Genomic DNA, 20,849 nt, shown 5'->3' on the forward strand with positions numbered 1-20,849 from the left:
ATATGTTTTTGAGGAGGACACTCCCCCACAACCCACAGGGCAAGGGTTTTAAGTTATGCCCTGGGGGCATATAAGGTTTTTAAAGAAGGCGTTGTCGTAGAAACTTCAAAAAAGGCTCATTCGATTAGAAATTCAAAGGGCTAATGCCCTTTTAATTGTCGAAAGTGATTGGCGGGCAGCTAGCTCCCCCCCCCCCCCACGCCCATCATTCCCCCAAACACATCCCATCAAAATTTTGAGATAGCCATTTTGTTCAGCGTAGTTGATTTCCAAATAAAAATATATTTTTGAGGAGGAAACTCCCCCACAACCCTCAGGGCAAGAGTTTCAAGTTATGTCCTGGGGGCAAATAAGGTTTTAATAGAAGGCGTTGTCGTAAAAACTTCAAAAAGGCTCATTCGATTGGAAATTCCAAGGGCTATTGCCCTTTTTAATAGTCGAAAGTGATTGGAGGGCAACTACCCCCCCCCCCCCCACCCACGCCCCTCATTTCCCAAAACGCATCCAAACAAAATTTTGAGATAGCCATTTTGTTCAGCGCAGTTGATTTCCAGATAAAAAATATGTTTTTGAGGAGGATACTCCCCCACAACCCTCGGGGAAAGAGTTGTAAGTTATACCCTGGGGGCATATAAAGTTTTTATAGAAGGTGTTGTCGTAGAAACTTCAAAAAAGGCTCATTCAATTGGAAATTCAAAAGGCTAGTGCCCTTTTTAATAATCAAAAGTGATTGGAGGGCCCCTATCCCCCCCACGCCCATCATTCCCCCAAACACATCCAATCAAAATTTTGAGGTAGCCATGTTCAGAGTAGTTGAAAATGTGTTTTTGAGGAGGACACTCCCCCTCAACCCTCAGGGCAAGGGTTTTAAGTTATGCCCTGGGGGTATATAAGGTTTTATAGAAGGCGTTGCCGTAGAAACTTCAAAAAGGGCTCATTCGATTGGAAATTCAAAGGGCTAGTCTCTTTTTAATAGTCGAAAGTGATTTGAGGGCAACTAACCCCTCTCTCACGCCCACCTTTTCCCCAAACACATCCAATCAAAATTTTGAGACAGCCATTTTATTAAACGTAGTTTTAAGTTCTTGAAATTAGGTCTTTGAGGATGACAACTCCCCCACAGCCCTTAGGACAAGTGTTTAAGTTATGCCCTGGGGGCATATGAGGTTTTAGTAGTAACCACATATGGAATTTACGTACGCCCCTGTACCAAACAGGTTTCTGGTAGGTATAATCTGGTTTGGTGGGTACAGTCTGGTTAGGTGGGTATAATCTGGTTTGGTTCAAGTTTTTCTGACACAATTTTTCAGGGATACATTCACGGGTTTTTGAAGCACTTTCATAATAACATGTTTTATTATTATTTTTTTTGGCAATTGAAATTTTTTTGTGGGTACATATGGAATCCGGTTAATTGCCTGTAGCTTAAAGGTATCTGAGATCTCGCCCCAGTATCGCATACACTATTAGAGATATCAAGTGATTTTTTCTTTACATGGTGTTCGTTCAATTGAAAGCGAGGATTTCTGTTAAATAAATAATTGTTATACCTTTTAAAATAGCTTTACGGGGTTTGAGGGACTCTGTTGTTTTATTCCGTGTGATTTTTTCTTTACATGGTTTTCTTTACATGGTGTTCGTTCAAAAAGCGAGGATTTCTGTTAAATAAATAATTGTTATACCTTTTAAAATAGCTTTACGGGGTTTGAGGGACTCTCTTGTTTTATTCCGTGTGATTTTTTCTTTACATGGTGTTCGTACAAAAAGCGAGGATTTCTGTTAAATAAATATCTTTACTGTGTTTTAGGGACTCTGTTGTTTTATTCAGTGTGATTTTTTCTTTACATGGTGTTCGTTCAAAAAAGCGAGGATTTCTGTTAAATAAATAATTGTTATATTTGTTCCGTTCAATTTAAAGCAAGGATTTCTTTTAAATAAATAATTGTTATACATTTTAAAATATCTTTACCGGGCTTGAGGGACTCTGTCTTTTTGTTTCGTGTGATTTTTTTCTTTACATTATGTTCTTGCAAAAAGCGAGGATTTCTGTTAAATTAATAGTTGTTCTATTTTTTCCGTTCAATTGAAAGCGAGGATTTCTGTTAAATAAATAATTGTTATACCTTTTAAAATAGCTTTACGGGGTTGGAGGGACTCTTTTTTTTTTTTACTTTTGATTTTTTATTTACATGTTGTTAGTTCAAAAAGCGAGTAATTATCTTAAATAAATAATTTTTATACATTTTAATATAGCTTTACGGGGTTTGAGGGACTCTGTTGTTTTATTCCGTGTGATTTTTCTTTACATGATGTTCGTTCAAAAAATAGAGGATTTCTGTTAAATAAATAAGTCTAATATTTTTTCCGTTCAATTGAAAGCGAGGATTTCTAATAAATAAATAATTGTTATAACATTTAAAATAGTTTTACGGGTTTTGAGGGACTCTGTTGTCTTATTCAATGTGAATTTTCGTTTAATTGGTGTTAGTTCAAAAAGCGAGGATTTGTGTTAATTAAATAATTGTTATACCTTTTAAAATAGCTTCACGGGGTTTGAGGGACTCTGTTGTTTTATTCCGTGTGATTTTTTCTTTACATGGTGTTCGTTCAAAAATCGAGGATTTCTGTTAAATAAATAATTGTTATACCTTTTAAAATAGCTTTACGGGGTTTGAGGGACTCTGTTGTTTTATTCCGTGTGATTTTTTCTTTACATGATGTTCGTTCAAAAAGCGAGGATTTCTGTTAAATAAATAATTCTTATATTTTTTCCGTTAAATTGAAAGCGAGGATTTCTGTTAAATAAATAATTGTTATACCTTTTAAAATAGCTTTACGGGGTTTGAGGGACTCTCTTGTTTTATTCCGTGTGATTTTTTCTTTACATGGTGTTCGTACAAAAAGCGAGGATTTCTGTTAAATAAATAGCTTTACGGGGTTTGAGGGACTCTGTTGTTTTATTCCGTGTGATTTTTTCTTTACATGGTGTTCGTTCAAAAAGCGAGGATTTCTGTTAAATAAATAATTGTTATATTTTTTACGTTCAATTGAAAGCGAGGATTTCTGTTAAATAAATAATTGTTATACCTTTTAAAATAGCTTTACGGGGCTTGAGGGACTCTGTTGTTTTATTCCGTGTGATTTTTTTCTTTACATGGTGTTCGTTCAAAAAGCGAGGATTTCTTTTAAATAAATAATTCTTATATTTTTTCCGTTCAATTGAAAGCGAGGATTTTTGTTATATAAATAATTTTTTTACCGTTTAAAATATCTTTTTGGTTTTTGAGGTACTCTTTTGTTTTTTTACGTGTGATTTTTTCTTTACATTATGTTCGTTCAAAAAAGCGAGGATTTCTGTTAAATAAATAATTCTTATACCTTTTAAAATAGATTTAGTGGGTTTGAGGGACTCTTTTGTTTTATTCAGTTTGATTTTTTACTTACATGATGTTCATTCAAAAAGCGAGGATGTCTGTTAAAAATATAATTCTTATTTTTCGTTCTTTCAGTTTTAAATGACGATTTATTGTAAATGAATAATTGTTATAACTTTTAAGAGACTTTTACGGAGTTTGAGGGGCTTCGTTTATTTATTCCGTGTAATTATTTATTTAAATGGTGTTAGCTCAAAAAGCGAAGACTTTTTTTAAATAAATAATTCTGATAACGCTTAAAATAGATTTAATGGGTTTGAGGGACTCTGTTGTTTTATTCCGTGTGATTTTTTATTTACATGATGTTCGTACAAAAAGCTAGGATTTATGTTAAATAAATAGATTTACGGGGTTTTAGGGACTCTATTGTTTTATTCCGTGTGATTTTTTCTTTACATGGTGTTCGTTCAAAAAGCGAGGATTTCTGTTAAATAAATAATTGTTATATTTTTTCAGTTCAATTGAATGCGAGGATTTCTGTTAAATAAATTATTTTTATACCTTTTAAAATAGCTTTACGGGGCTTGAGGGACTCTGTTGTTTTATTCCGTGTGATTTTTTTCGTTACATGGTGTTCGTTCAAAAAGCGAGGATTTCTTTTAAATAAATAATTCCTATATTTTTTCCGTTCAACTGAAAGCGAGGATTTCTATTAAATGAATAATTCTTATACCTTTTAAAATAGCTTTAAGGTGCTTGAGGGACTCTGTTGTTTTATTCCGAGTGATTTTTTCTTTACATGGTGTTAGATCAAAAATAGAGGATTTCTGTTAAATAAATAAATGTTATACCTTTTAAAATAGCTTTACGGGGTTTGAGGGGCTCTGTTGTTTTATTCCGTGTGATTTTTTCTTTACATGGTGTTCGTTCAAGAAGCGAGGATTTCTGTTAAATGAATAATTCTTATATTTTTTCCGTTCAATTGATAGCAAGGATTTCTGTTAAATAAATAATTGTTATACCTTTTAAAATAGCTTTACAGGGTTTGAGGGGCGCTGTCGTTTTATTCCGTGTGATTTTTTCTTTACATGGTGTTCGCTCAAAAAGCGAGGATTTCTGTTAAATAAATAATTGTTATAACTTTTAAAATAGCTTTACGGGAATTTAGGGACTCAGTTGTTTTATTCAGTGTGATTTTTAGTTACATGGTGTTCGTTAAAAAAGCGAGGATTTATGTTAAATAAACAATTCTTATACCTTTTAAAATAGCTTTACGGGGTTTGAGGGACTCTCTTGTTTTATTCCGTGTGATTTTTTCTTTACATGGTGTTCGTACAAAAAGCTATGATTTCTGTTAAATAAATAGCTTTACGGGGTTTGAGGGACTCTATTGTTTTATTCCGTGTGATTTTGTCTTTACATGGTGTTCGTTCAAAAATCGAGGATTTCTGTTAAATAAATAATAGTTATATTTTTTCCGTTCAATTGAAAGCGAGGATTTCTGTTAAATAAATAATTGTTATACCTTTTAAAATAGCTTTACGGGGCTTGAGGGACTCTGTTGTTTTATTCCGTGTATTTTTTTTCTTTACATGGTGTTCGTTCAAAAAGCGAGGATTTCTGTTAAATTAATAATTCTTATATTTTTTCCGTTCAATTGAAAGTGATGATTTCTGTTAAATTTATAATTGTTATACCTTTTAAAATAGCAGTACGGGTTTTGAGGGACTCTGTTGTTTTATTACGTGTGATTTTTTCTTTACATGGTGTTCGTTAAAAAAGCGAGGATTTCTGTTAAATAAATAATTGTTATACCTTTTAAAATAGCTTTACGGGGTTTGAGGGACTCTGTTGTTTTATTCCGTGTGATTTTTTCTTTACATGATGTTCGTTCAAAAAGCGAGGATTTCTGTTAAATAAATAATTCTTATATTTTTTCCGTTCAATTGAAAGCGAGGATTTCTGTTGAATAAATTATTTTTATACCTTTTAAAATAGCTTTAGGGGGTCTGAGGGACTCTGTTGTTTTATTCTGTGTGATTTTTTATTTACATGGTGTTCGTTCAAAAAGCGAGGATTTCTGTTAAATAAATAATTGTTATACCTTTTAAAATAGCTTTACGGGGTTTGAGGGACTTTGTTGTTTTATTCAGTGGGATTTTTTCTTTACATGGTGTTATTTCAAAAAGCGAGGATTTCTGTTAAATAAATAATTGTTATACCTTTTAAAATATCTTTAAATGGTTTGAGTGTCTCTGTCGTTTTATTAAATTTTATGTTTTCTTTACATGATGTTCGTTCAAAAAGCGAGGATTTCTGTTAAATAAATAATTTTTATACTTTTTACGTTCAATTGAAACCGAGGAGTTCTGTTAAATAAATAATTGTTATACCTTTTAAAATAGCCTTACGGGTTTTGAAGGACTCTGTTGTTTTATTCCGTGTGATTTTTTCTTTACATGTTGTTCGTTCAAAAAGCGAGGATTTCTGTTAAATAAATAATTGTTATACCTTTTAAAATATCTTTACGGGGTTTGAGGGACTCTGTTGTTTTATTCCGTGTGATTTTTTCTTTACATGGTGTTCGTTCAAAAAGCGAGGATTTCTGTTAAATAAATAATTCTTATATTTTTTACGTACAATTGAAAGCGAGGATTTCTTTTAAATAAATAAGTGTTATAACTTTTAAATTAGCTTTACGGGGTTTGAGGGGCTCTGTCGTTTTATTCCGTGTGATTTTTTCTTTACATGGTGTTCGTTCAAAAAGCGAGGATTTCTGTTAAATAAATATTGCTTATATTTTTTCCGTTCAATTGAAAGCGAGGATTTCTGTTAAATAAATAATTGTTATACCTTTTAAAATAGCTTTACGGGGTTTGAGGGGCTCTGTCGTTTTATTCCGTGTGATTTTTTATTTACATGGCATTCGTTCAAAAAGCGAGGATTTCGGTTAAATAAATAATTCTTATATTTTTTCCGTTAAATTGAAAGCGAGGATTTCTGTTAAATAAATAATTGGAGAGTATTGTCAATTTAAAATAGTTTAGAAATAAAAAATTTTTTTTACAAGAAATGGTTGAAAAGTGTTTTGAGGGGGATGGGATTGCATGGAAGGGTTAAATAAATAATTCTTATATTTTTTCCGTTCAATTGAAAGCGAGGATTTCTGTTAAATAAATAATTTTTATACCTTTTAAAATAGATTTACGGGGTTTGAGGGACTCTGTTTTTTTATTCCGTTTTATTTTTTATTTACATGTTGTTCGTTAAAAAAGCGAGTATTTATTTTAAATAAATAATTATTATATTTTTTCCGTTCAATTGAAAGCGAGGATTTATATTAAATAAATAATTTTTATACCTTTTAAAATAGCTTTACGGGGTTTGAGGGACTCTGTTGTTTTATTCCGTGTGATTTTTTCTTTACATGTTGTTCTCTCGAAAAGCGATGATTTCTTTTAAATAAATAATTATTATATTTTTTAAGTTCAATTTAAATAGATGATTTCTGTTAAATCAATAATTTTTATAACTTTTAAAATAGCTTTAAGGGGATTGAGGGACTATTTCGTGTATTTACGTGTTAATTTTTCTTTAAATTGTTTTACTTAAAAAAGCAAAGATATATTTTAAAAAAAAAAATATTATATTTTTTAAGTTAAAATGAAAGCGAGGATTTCTGTTAAATAAATAATTGGAGAGTATTGACAATTTAAATAGTTTAGAAATAAAAAAAATTTAACAATAAATAACTGAAAAATGTTTTGAGGGATATGGGTTTAGTATCAGAAGGATGTAGTGGCATTATTATACTTGAGTGGGAGTTTCTAGCACACACCCAGTGTTGAGAAGTTTAAATAAAAATATTGAACAAAAGATGGCTGAAACATGTTTGGGGAATATGAGTTGATTGACAGAAGGATGTATTAGTAAATTTAAAGTGGAGGGCAAGTTGCTAGTGAAAAATCTAAGCTAATAAGGGTTTTTGACCGTAAACTCTAGTTTTTTGTAAGAAAATTATGGAAAATACAATTTGTTGGTTCATTGGTGAAACTTAAGTCCAGGTATGTATCGAAAAATAAACTATTTCTGTAGAATCTGAGCTAATAAGGGTTTTTGACCATAAACTCTAGTTTCCGTTCTAATTCAATATTTTTTTTTCATAAAAACAAACTATTTTTTTAAACTTCGAAATTATTCAACTTTATTTTTTTTGTACGTATCTTAAAATGACAAATATGCTTACGGCTCTAACAATTGTACTCTGTGATTGGTCAGAGACACAATGTGGCTTTCCCACTGGTATTCTATGTCCGGATATCGACACTACCTAGTCTATTGCATGTATTAAATCAGTATTTTTTACGCAGTAGAACGATAAACACATAAGTCATATCTTTTTAAAAAATGAAGATGGAGCATTTTAATAAAGTGTGTTCACATGTCAATGTTATTGTAGCATTGAATGCTGACAAGGAGAAGTATTTAAACTAAGAAACAAGTAAAAATGGTAGCACTATTGGAAATGTATGTGTGCATTGTCATGACAGTAAGGAATTTAATTTCTTTGGAGTACCAAAAAAATTCAACTCTTCTTAAGGTGGATATGTAAGAGTAAATATTCAGAGGTAATAGCACCCAAACAAAATACCAACATAAAAATAATAGTTGATGAAGAGAGACATCTTCTTGCCAGTGCTTGTGGTAACATGCTACCTCTTGTTGCACCCCATTGTCAACTTTCGGGTATTAGCATTCAACGGAAGATCAAAAGAAGACATGCATACTCTTCTACTAATATCATAAGCCATATCTTGTCTACGTGTTGAAACTAGTACCTTTGTAATATTAAAGTATGAATTGAGGGTTAAATTTCAGGAACAAAAAAAATAGCACTGGCATGATATACCAATAAGTACATTTAAGATGAATATATGAACAACAAATCACAAGTGCAATTCACAGCCGTACTACAAAAAATTAATGAGACCAATACGAGCAAAGATGATGTGCATATTGAACATATGGAAGACCCCCCATGAGAAATGTGTTCACATGCAAGTGTTATTGTAGCATTAAATGCTGACAAGGAGAAGTATTTGAACTATGAAACAAGTACAAGTAGTAGCACTATCGAAAACGTATGCGTGCGTTGTCATGACACTATAGAATTAAATTTCTATGGAGTACCAAAAAATTCAATTATACAAATGGTGGATATGGGAAAGTATCATTTCCAGAGATGTTAGTACTCAAAGAGAATGCCAACATAAAAATAATAGTTGATGAAGAGGGGTATCTTCATGCTATTGATATAGGTAACATTCTACCTATTGATAGAACCTTTCGTCGGCTTTTAGGTATTAGCATTCAAATGAAAGCAAAGAGGAAAAGAAAGGCATACTCTGCTACTAATATCATAAACCATATCTTGTCTACGTGCCGAAACTGTTACCTTTGTAAAAATAATGTGATAATAGACAGTGAAATTGCCAGAAAAATAAAATGGGTACTGTCAGAAAATATCACTATGGACTATAAAGATGAAACGATGAAAAAAACAAAGCACCAGCAAACGTTACTGGCATTGATCAAACAGTCAATGAATCAAATAATACCAAAGACGAAAAGCATATTGAGCCTGTTCATGAGACACCAGTAAAAATTGTGTATGATTCAAAATGGAATAATGATTATTTTACTGATTACGAACTAAGAGAAGACAATAACTACAATATCAAGAGAGAACACGGTGAACTATTTTATGAAACAGATTCAAAATGTCCAAAGTTAATCATTGATATTAATAATGTATCCTAATATATTTTTTTGTATTAATATTCTACATAACATTATTTCATTAAAAATATTACATTGCTATGTGTTCATTATTTTTTAGAGTAAGCTAGTATATCAAGCGTTTATACTGTATATTAAAACATCGATGACGTAAGAAAAGGAATTTGCTTACATCTATTGTCAGACACATGGGATAACATTGTCGAAATTCAGGTATCACAATGAAAAATTTTAGGTAAGTAAGTAAGCAAGTAAGTAAGTAACAAATTCTTTCTTGAAGTCACCTCTTGGATACACAATACAGAAATTTCATTAAAGAAATTATGAAAAAATTGTAAGTAAGTAGCAAATTCTTTCTTGAATTCACCTGCTGTACAAACAAAGACATTTTGTTCAAGAAATTATGACAAAATTCTAAGTAAGTAACAAACTCTTTATTGTTTACACGACTTAGATACACGATGTAGAAATGTAATTCAAGAAATTATGAAAAAATTATCAGTAAGTAACAATTTCTTTTTTGAAGTCAACTCTTGGATACACAATACGGAAATTTCATTCAAGAAATTATGAAAATATTTGTAAGTAAGTAACAAACTCTTTATTGTTTTCACCTATTGGATATACAATACGGAAATTTCATTCAATAAATTATGAAAAAATTGTAAGCAAGTAACAAACTCTTTCCTGAAGTCACTTCTTGGATACGCAATACACAATATGGAAATTTCATTTAAGAAATTATGAAAAAATTGTAAGCAAGTAATAAACTCTTTCCTGAAGTCACCTCTTGGATACACAATGCAGAAACTTCATTTCAGAAACTATGAAAAAATTGTAAGTAAGTAACAAATTCTTTCTTGAAGTCACCTCTTGGATACACAATACAGAAATTTCATTAAAGAAATTATGAAAAAATTGTAACTAAGTAGCAAATTCTTTCTTGAATTCACCTGTTGGATAAACAAAAAGACATTTCCTTCAAGAAATTATGACAAAATTCTAAGTAAGTAACAAACTCTTTATTGTTTTCACGAGTTAGATATACAATATAGAAATGTAATTCAAGAAATTATGAAAACATTCTCAGTAAGTAACAATTTCTTTCTTGAAGTCAACTCTTGGATACACAGTACGAAAATTACATTCAAGAAATTATGAAAATATTTGTAAGTAAGTAAAAAGCTCTTTATTGATTTCACCTCTTGGATATACAGTACCAATACTTCATTCAAGAAATTATGAAAAAATTGCAAGTAAGTAACTTTTTTTTTCTCTTTATCACAAACAATTTTCACTTACCTACACGATGTAGAAATTTAATTCAAGAAACTATGAAAAAATTCTCAGTAAGCAACAATTTCTTTCTTGAAGTCAACTGTTGGATACACAATACGGAAATTTCATTCAAGAAATTATGAAAATATTTGTAAGTAAGTAACAAGCTCTTTATTGATTTCACCTCTTGAATATACAGTACAGATACTTCATTCAAGAAACGTGATTAAACCCGTTTTGAAACTACATGCTATTTGTATGCCTTTCCTTGGCACCTTTCCAAACGAGCGGGGATTCCCCACTGCTTCCAACACATTGCAAAAAAGTGAGCAGTACGAAAACTCCACGTTTTCAACCAGACTGGTTTTTTAGACAACACCCATTTTTAGGGACCAATCAGAGACAGCGGAGCAAAAAAACAGAGACGACACACCCACAGAGATAACACACACATAGAGACGAGACACGCACAGAGCGGAGCACAAAAACAGAGACGACACACCCACAGAGATGACACACACATAGAGACGAGACACGCACAGACACGACACACAAACAGAGTCATAGTGAGAGAGATATCCAAAAGTTGGGTTGATCTAGGTTCACTTAGAGTGGCGCGCCACTCTAAGTGAACCTAGATCAACCCAACTTTGTTTCTTAAATGAAGTTTCTGCATTGTGTATTCAAGAGGTGATTTCAGGAAAGAGTTTGTTACTTGCTTACAATTTTTTCATAATTTCTTAAATGAAATTTCCGTATTGTGTATTGCGTATCCAAGAGGTGACTTCAGGAAAGAGTCTGTTACTTGCTTACAATTTTTTCATAATTTATTGAATGAAATTTCCGAATTGTATATACAATAGGTGAAAACAATAAAGAGTTTGTTACTTACTTACAAATATTTTCATAATTTCTTGAATGAAATTTTCGTATTGTGTATCCAAGAGTTGACTTCAAGAAAGAAATTGTTACTTACTGAGAATTTTTTCATAATTTTTTGAATTAAATTTCTACATCGTGTATCTAAGTCGTGTAAACAATAAAGAGTTTGTTACTTACTTAGAATTTTGTCATAATTTCTTGAACGAAATGTCTTTGTTTATCCAGCAGGTGCATTCAAGAAAGAATTTGCTACTTACTTACAATTTTTTCATAATTTCTTTAATGAAATTTCTGTATTGTGTATCCAAGAGGTGACTTCAAGAAAGAATTTGTTACTTACTTACTTGCTTACTTACTTACCTACAATTTTTCATTCTGATACCTAGATTTTGACAATGTTATCCCATTTGTCTGACAATAGATGTACGCAAATTCCTTTTCTTACATCGTCGATGTTTTAATAGACATTCTAAACGCTTGATATGCTAGCTTACTCTAAAAAATAATGAACACATAACAATTTAATATTTTTAAAGAAATAATGTTATGTAGAATATTAATACAAAAAATATATTAAGATACATTATTAATATCAATGATTAACTTTGGACATTTTGAATCTGTTCCATAAAATAGTTCACCATGTTCTCTCTTGATATTGTAGTTATTGTCTTCTCTTAGTTCGTAATCAGGAGAATAATCATTATTCCATTTTTAATCATACACAATTTTTACTGGTGTCTCATGAACAGGCTCAATATGCTTTTTGTCTTTGGTATTATTTGATTCATTGACTGTTTGATCAATGTCAGTAACGTTTGCTGGTGCTTTGTTTTTTTCATCGTTTCATCCTTATATTCCATAGTGATATTTTCTGACAATACCCTTTTTATTTTTCTGGCAATTTCACTGTCTATTATCACATTATTTTTACACAGGTAACAGTTTCGGCGCGTAGACAAGATATGGTTTATGATATTAGTAGCAGAGTAGGCCTTTCTTTTCCTCTTTGCTTTCATTTGAATGCTAATACCTAAAAGCCGACGAAAGGTTCTATCAATAGGTAGAATGTTACCTATATCAATAGCATGAAGATACCCCTCTTCATCAACTATTATTTTTATGTTGGCATTCTCTTTGAGTACTAACATCTCTGGAAATGATACTTTCCCATATCCACCATTTGTATAATTGAATTTTTTGGTACTCCAAAGAAATTTAATTCTATAGTGTCATGACAAAGCACGCATACGTTTTCGATAGTGTTACCACTTGTACTTGTTTTATAGTTCAAATACTTCTTCTTGTCAGCATTCAATGCTACAATAACACTAGCATGTGAACACATTTCTAATGGGGGGTCATCCACATGTTCAATATGTACATCATCTTTGCTATTATTTGGTTCATTAATTGTTTGATTAATGGCTGTGAAGTTTGCTGGCGCTTTGTTTTTCATCGATTCATCTTTATATTCCTTAGTGGTATTTTCTGCCAATGCCCTTTTTATTGTTCAGGAAATTTCACCGTCTATTACAACATTATTTTTTACAAAGGTAACAGTTTCGGCACGTCGACAAGATATGGTTTATGATATTAGTAGAAGAGTATGCATGTCTTCTTTTGATCTTCCGTTGAATGCTAATACCCGAAAGTTGACGATGGGGTGCAACAAGAGGTAGCATGTTACCACAAGCACTGGCAAGAACATGTCCCTCTTCATCAACTATTATTTTTATGTTGGCATTTTCTTTGAGTGCTATCATCTCTGGATATCTCACTCTTGCATATCCACCATAAGAAGAGTTGAGTTTTTTGGTACTCCAAAGAAATTAAATTCCTTACTGTCATGACAATGCACACATACATTTCCAATAGTGCTATTATTTTTACTTGTTTCATAGTTTAAATACTTCTCCTTGTCAGCATTCAATGCTACAATAACATTGACATGTGAACACACTTTATTAAAATGCTCCATCTTCATTTTTTTAAAAGATATGACTTATATGTTTATCGTTCTACTGCGTAAGAAATACTGATTTAATACATGCAATAGGCTAGGTAGTGTCGATATCCGGACATAGAATACCAGTGGGAAAGCCACATTGTGTCTCTGACCAATCACAGAGTACAATTGTTAGAGCCGTAAGCATATTTGTCATTTTAAGATACGTACAAAAAAAAATAAAGTTGAATAATTTCGAAGTTTAAAAAAATATTTTGTTTTTATGAAACAAAAATATTGAATTAGAACGGAAACTAGAGTTTATGGTCAAAAACCCTTATTAGCTCAGATTCTACAGAAATAGTTTATTTTTCGATCCATACCTGGACTTAAGTTTCACCTATGAACCAACAAATTGTATTTTCCATAATTTCCTTACAAAAAACTAGAGTTTACGGTCAAAAACCCTTATTAGCTTAGATTTTTCACTAGCAACTTGCCCTCCACTATAACTTCGCTAATACATCCTTCTGCCAATCAACCCATCTCCCCCAAAACACTTTTCAGCCATTTCTTGTTAAAATTTTTCATTTCAACTCATCCACACGGGTTTTTCGCTAGCAACTCGGCCTCCACTATAACTACGCTAATACATCCTTCTGCCAATCAACCCATCTCCCCCAAAACACTTTCCAGTCATTTCTTGTTAAATTTTTTTTTATTTCTAAACTATTTTAAATTGACAATACTCTCCAATTATTTATTTAACAAAAATCCTCGCTTTCAATTGAACGGAAAAAATATAAGAATTATTTATTTAACAGAAATCCTCGCTTTTTGAACGAACACCATGTAAAGAAAAAATCACACGGAATTAAACGACAGAGTCCCTCAAACCCCGTAAAGCTATTTTTAAAGGTATAACAATTATTTATTTAACAGAAATCCTCGCTTTTTGAACTAAAAACATGTAAAGAAAAAATCACACGGATTAAATCAACAGAGTCCCTCAAACCCCGTAAAGCTATTTTAAAAGGTATAACAATTATTTATTTAACAGAAATCCTCGCTTTCAATTGAACGGAAAAAATATAAGAATTATTTATTTAACAGAAATCCTCGCTTTTTGAACGAACACCATGTAAAGAAAAAATCACACGGAATAAAACAACAGAGTTCCTCAAACCCCGTAAAGCTATTTAAAAAGGTATAACAATTATTTATTTAAAAGAAATCCTCGCTTTTTGTACGAACACAAATTAAAGAAAAAATCTCACGGAATAATACAACAGACTCCCTCAAACCCCATAAGGCTATTTTAAATGGTATAACAATTATTTATTTAACAGAAATCCTCGCTTTCAATTGAACGGAAAAAATATAAGAATTATTTATTTAACAGAAATCCTCGTTTTTTGAACGAACACCATGTAAAGAAAAAATCACACGGAATAAAACAACAGAGTCCCTCAAACGCCCTTAAAGCTATTTTAAAAGGTATAACAATTATTTATTTAACAGATATCCTCGCTTTCAATTGAACGGAAAAAATATAACAATTATTTATTTAACAGAAATCCTCGCTTTTTGAACGAACATCATGTAATGAAAAAATCACACGGAATAAAACAACAGAGTCCCTCAAACCCCGTAAAGCTATTTATTTAACAGAAATCCTCGCTTTTTGAACGAACACCATGTAATTAAAAAATCACACGGAATAAAACAACAGAGTCCCTCAAACCCCGTAAAGCTATTTTAAAAGGTATAAAAATTATTTATTTAACAGAAATCCTCGCTTTTTGAACGAACACCATGTAAATAAAACCATGTAAAGAAAAAATCACACGGAATAAAACGACAGAGTCCCTCAAACCCCCTAAAGCTATTTTAAAAGGTATAACAATTATTTATTTAACAGAAATCCTCGCTTTCAATTGAACGAACACCATGTAAAGAAAAAATCACTTGATATCTCTAATAGTGTATGCGATACTGGGGCGAGATCTCAGATACCTTTGAGCTACAGGCTATTAACCGGATTCCATATGTACCCACAAAAAAATTTCAATTGCCAAAAAAAATAATAATAAAACATGTTATGATGAAAGTGCTTCAAAAACCCGTGAATGTATCCCTGAAAAATTGTGTCAGAAAAACTTGAACCAAACCAGATTATACCCACCAAACCAGATTATACCCACCAAACCAGATTATACCTACCAGAAACCTGTTTGGTACAGGGGCGTACGTAAACTCCATATGTGGTTACTACTGGTTTTGTATTGACAACATTGTCGTATAAACTTCATAGAGGGCTCATTTGATTGGAAATTGGAAGTTCTAGTTCACTTTTTAAGCGTCAAAAGATATTGGAGGATAGACAGCCCCCCCCCCTAAACCTTATCTTCCCAAATGCATCCAATAAAAATTTTAAGATAGATATTTTGTTAAAAATAGTTCAAAGATTATATAACAAAATTCCGGTGTTGACATAACCCACCAGGGCCCGAGGGCAGGCGTTATAAGTTATGCCCTGGGGGCATGTATGGGTCTTATGGAAGGGATGCTCGTATTAACTTCAAAGAGGTATCATTTAATTGGAAATTGAAAGTTCTAGTTCACTTTTTAAGAGTCAAAAGAGATTGGAGGGCACCTTGCCCCCCACACACCACACCCTTTTTTTCTCAAAACCATCCGATAAGAACTTTGAGATAGCTTTTTTTAAATAGTTCAAAGACCATATAACAAAAACTCCGGGGTCGACACAGCCCTCCAGGGCCCGAGGGCAGGCGTTGTAAGTTATGCCCTGGGGGAATATATGGTTCTTATTGAAGGGATGCTCGTAAAAAATTCAGAGATGGCTCATTTGATTGGAAATTAAAAGTTCTAGTTAAGCTATTTCGAGCCAAAAGAGATTGGAGGGCAACTAGCCCCACCCCACGCCCCTTTCCCCCAAATGTATCCGATAAAAATTTTGAGATAGGCATTAAGCTAAAAATTTCTCAAAAGGCAGATAACCAAAAATCAGGTGTCATCACAACCCCCCAGGGTCCGGGGGCAGGCGTTGTAAATTATGCCCTGGGGCATATATTGTTCGTATGAAAGGGATGCTCGTATAAACTACAGAGAGGGCTTATTTGATTGGATATTGAAATCCAGCCCTTTTCAAGAGTCAAAAGCGATCAGAGGGCAACTGGCCCCCCAGCCCTTTTCCCCCAAATACATCTGATAAAAAATTTGAGGTAGCCATTTTGTTAAAAATAGTTCAAAGATCATAGAACAAAACTGCTTTACGTATGGTCATTTTTCTAAAAATAATCCAAAGGCCAGATAAGAAAAATTCCTGTGTCTACACACCCCCCCAGGGCCGGGGCAGGCGTTGTAAATATTGATCTGGGGGCAAATATGGTTCTTATGGACGGTATGCTCGTATGAACTTCAGAGAGGGATCATTTGAATGGAAATTAAAAGTGGTAGCTCATTTTCTCAGAGTGAAAAAGATCGGAGGGCAACTTGCCCTCCCTGCCTTTGGGCATATCGGATGGATAAACCCATCCCATAAAAATTTCAGGTGAGCATTTTGTTAAAAATAGTTCAATCATCAGATATTGAAACTCAAGGGTCGACACAACCTCCCAGGGCCGAGGGACAGGCGTTCTAAGTTTTACTCTGGGGATTTATATGGTTTTTATAGAAAGGATACTCGTATAAACTTCACAGAGGGCTCATTTGATTGAAAATAGATAGTTCTAGTTCACCTTTAAAGAGTCAAAAGAGACCGAAGCTTAATCTAGCCCCCCCCCCCATGCCCTTTTTCCCCAAACCCATCCGATAAAAATTTTGAGATGTCCATTTTATTGAAAATAGTTGAAACATCAGATAAAACTCCGAGGTTGACACAAACCCATTTTTTCACTTTGATATTGGTACTTTGATACCAGATTTGATAATTTGATGAATATTGGATTTTTTTTTTAAGTTTGATTTTGAAATAATGAATTTTTAAAAAATTAAATTTTTTACAATAAAAAACGAACAAAAATTAATTAAAAAAACTTTCAGAAAAACTAGTTTTTTAAAGAAAATTAAAGGCAATTTTAAACTTAAGCTCAGCAGATACAAATACCTTTTATATTTCAAACTAAAAACGACCAGAAATTACTATTAAAGAATAAATGAAACCCAAAACGAACAGAAATTAAATAAACAATCATAGCAAAAACATACAACAAGTAATGATATAAATGAATAAATAGGTCTTAAAGCGAGTAATGCTTAGATTGAATATGAAAATCAAGCTTAAGACGAAAAAAATATTTTCCTATTGAAGTACAAATGAAACTTAAAACGAACAGAAATTAAAAAAACAATCAGTGCAAACAAACATACAATAGATATTAATGTAAATTATTAAATAAATCTTAAACGGAGTGAAACTTAATTAAATATGCAAATTAAGCTTGAAACAAACAAAAATCACCACAAACAAGAGTTTGGGTATGACCTCCTTTTCTCACTGTAAAAGTCTAAAACCTGCTTCGTCATTGGCGCTTTACTGAAAACTATATGCGTCTTGAACAGTCTTGGAAAGTAATAACAACATCAAATTGAATATTTGATGTATAATAATATTAATTATTGAAAGATCCATCAGTTCAGAATTTATTTCGCTGTAATTGTATTTTTGTTTTCAATGCTGTAAGAACTGGAAAAGAAAGTATTTGTAATATAATCCGTTTTCAGTTAAGCGCCAATGACGCAGAAGGTTTTTGGTTTTTATTTACAGTTAGGAAAAGAGGCACTATCCAATCACTTGTTTGTAGGGAAACTATATTCGTCTTTAACAACTTCAAAAAGAGCTAATAAATTAAACTGAATATTTGATGTATAATGACATTAATTGTTGAAAGCTCATCAGTTCAAAATGTTACTATAATTTTAATGTTTATTTTCAGAGATAAGTACAAGGGAAAATATTTGTCACAAAATTGGTTTTCAGTAAAGCGCCAATGAAGCAGTAGATTTTAGACTTTTACAGTGAAAGAAGGAGGCGATACCCAAACTCTTGTTTGTGGTGACTTTTGTTTGTTTCAAGCTTAATTTGCATATTCAATTTAAGTTTCACTCGTTTTAAGATTTATTTATTCATTTACACTAATATCTATTGTATGATTGTTTGCATTGATTGTTCATTTAATTTCTATTCGTTTTAAGTTTTATTTGTACTTCAATAGGAAAAAATTTTTTCGTCTCAAGCTTGATTGTCATTTTCAATCTAAGCATTACTCGCTTTAAGATCTATTTATTCATTTATATCATTACTTGTTGTATGTTTTTGCTATGATTTTTTATTTAATTTCTGTTCGTTTTGGGTTTCATTTATTCTTTAATAGTAATTTCTTTTAAAAGGTATTTGTATCTGCTGAGCTTAAGTTTAAAATGCCCTTTACTTTTCTTTGAAAAACTTATTTTTTCCGAAAGTTTTTTTTTTAATTAAGCCTTATAAAAGGAACAATTTGATTTTAAAAGGCGGAATTATTTATCTCTACAGAAATTGCATTTCCTTGTCCGTATAAATTTGTCACCCAGCATTAGCTGACCCAAAGCATTAATTAACCTTGTTTCAAAAAGGCGGGGTTAGTTTTTCCATCCAGAAATAAAAATTGACATGATTGGCTTGCGAGAATGCAACATAAAAATAAATCAATAGAATCAAAGCACACTTTTTAAAACGGAAGAACAGGGTAGTAAAAAAAATGTTTCTGCTAAAAAAAAAAAAACCACATTACAAGACGTTAAGAATTAGTAGTACTTAGTGAAGTTACTTTGACTTTGGTGCTATATGACATTTTTATCCTATTTGGGATAAAATTACTGGAAACAGCAATTTATTGCGGCAGAGTCCCTTTCGCTACTTAAAAAAGACACTGGAGCAAAAAGAGATACGCTTGAAAACCCTCTCTGAAAAAGCTAAGACCATTGGTATGACAAGACCATCTTTTCAAAATAATTCTAAACATGGCCTGAAAAGCTCAAAACTAATGTCTAATATATATATATATATATATATATATATATATATATATATATATATATATATATATATATATATATATATATATATATATATATATATATATATATATATATATATATATATATATATATATATATATCACTTTCGATTATTAAAAAGGGCATCCGCCCTTTCTATTTTTAATCGAATGAGCCCTTTTCGAAGTTCCCACGACAACTCCTTCGATACGAAGTGCCCTTGTCCAAACAAAAAAAAAAGAAACAAAAAAAAATAATACATTATACCCACATCGATCTTTAGTATACAAATGTCAAGCCTTCCAATCACTTTCGACTATAAAAAAGGGCACTAGGCCTTTCGATTTCCAATCGAATGAACCCTTTTTGAAACGACAACGCTTTCTGTAAACACCTTATATATCCCCAGGGTAAAAAATAGAACTCTTACCCTAAGGGCTGTTAGGGTGGTTGTCATCCCCTAAGACCTAATTTCTAGAACTTTGAACTACGTTAAACAAAATGGCTATCTCAAAATTTTCATTGGATACGTCTGGGGAAGTAATGGGCGTGATAGGGGCGTTAGTCGCTCTCCAATCAATTTCAACTATGAAAAATGTCACTAGCCCTTTCAATTTCCAATCAAATGAGCCCTTTTGAAGTTACAACACTTTCAATAAAAACCTTATATGCCCCCAGGGCATAACTTACAACCTTGCCCTGAGGGCTGGGGGGTGTCTTTCTCAAAGACCTAATTTCCAGAACTTTCTACTGCGTTGAACAAAATGGCTATCTGAAAATTTTTATTGGATGTGTTTGGAGGAATGGTGGGCGCTAGAGGGGGGTTAGTTATCCTTCAATCACTTTCGACTATTAAAAAGGGCTCTAGCCCTCTCAATTTCCAATTGAATGAACCCCTTTTGAAGTTATACGACAACTCTATCTATAAAAATCTTATATGCCCCCCGGGCATAACTTACAACCTTTGCCCTGGGGGCTCTGGGGGGTTTTTCATCTTTAAATCCATAATTTCCAGAACTTCTAACTACGTTGGACAAACTGGCTATCTCTAAATTTTGATTGATTTTTTTTGGGGAAATGGGGGGCGTAAGAGGGGGGTTATTTACCTTCCACTCACTTTTGACTATTAAACAGGGCAATTTCAATTTCCAATCAAATGAGCCCATTTTGAAATTTCTACAACAACTTTCTACATGAAACTTATATGCCCCCAGGGCATAATTTACAACCCTTGCACTGAGGGCTCTGAGGGGGCTATCATCCTAAAAGACCTAATTTCCAGATTTTTCAACTACGTTGAACAAAATAGATATCTCAAAATTTTGATTGGATGTGTTTGTGAAAATGGTGGACGTGAGAGGGGCGTTAGTCGCTCTCCAATCACTTTCAATTATTAAAAAAGGCACTAGCCCTTTCAATTTCCAATTGAATGAGCCCCTTTGAAGTTTCTACGACAACACTTTCAATAAAAACCTTATATTCCCCAAGGGCATAGCTTACAACCCTTGCCC

This window comes from Artemia sp. Qi Xiang Cuo, chromosome 15 (assembly GCF_049724085.1).
Source record: "Artemia sp. Qi Xiang Cuo chromosome 15, ASM4972408v1, whole genome shotgun sequence".
Lineage (NCBI taxonomy): Eukaryota > Metazoa > Arthropoda > Branchiopoda > Anostraca > Artemiidae > Artemia > Artemia sp. Qi Xiang Cuo.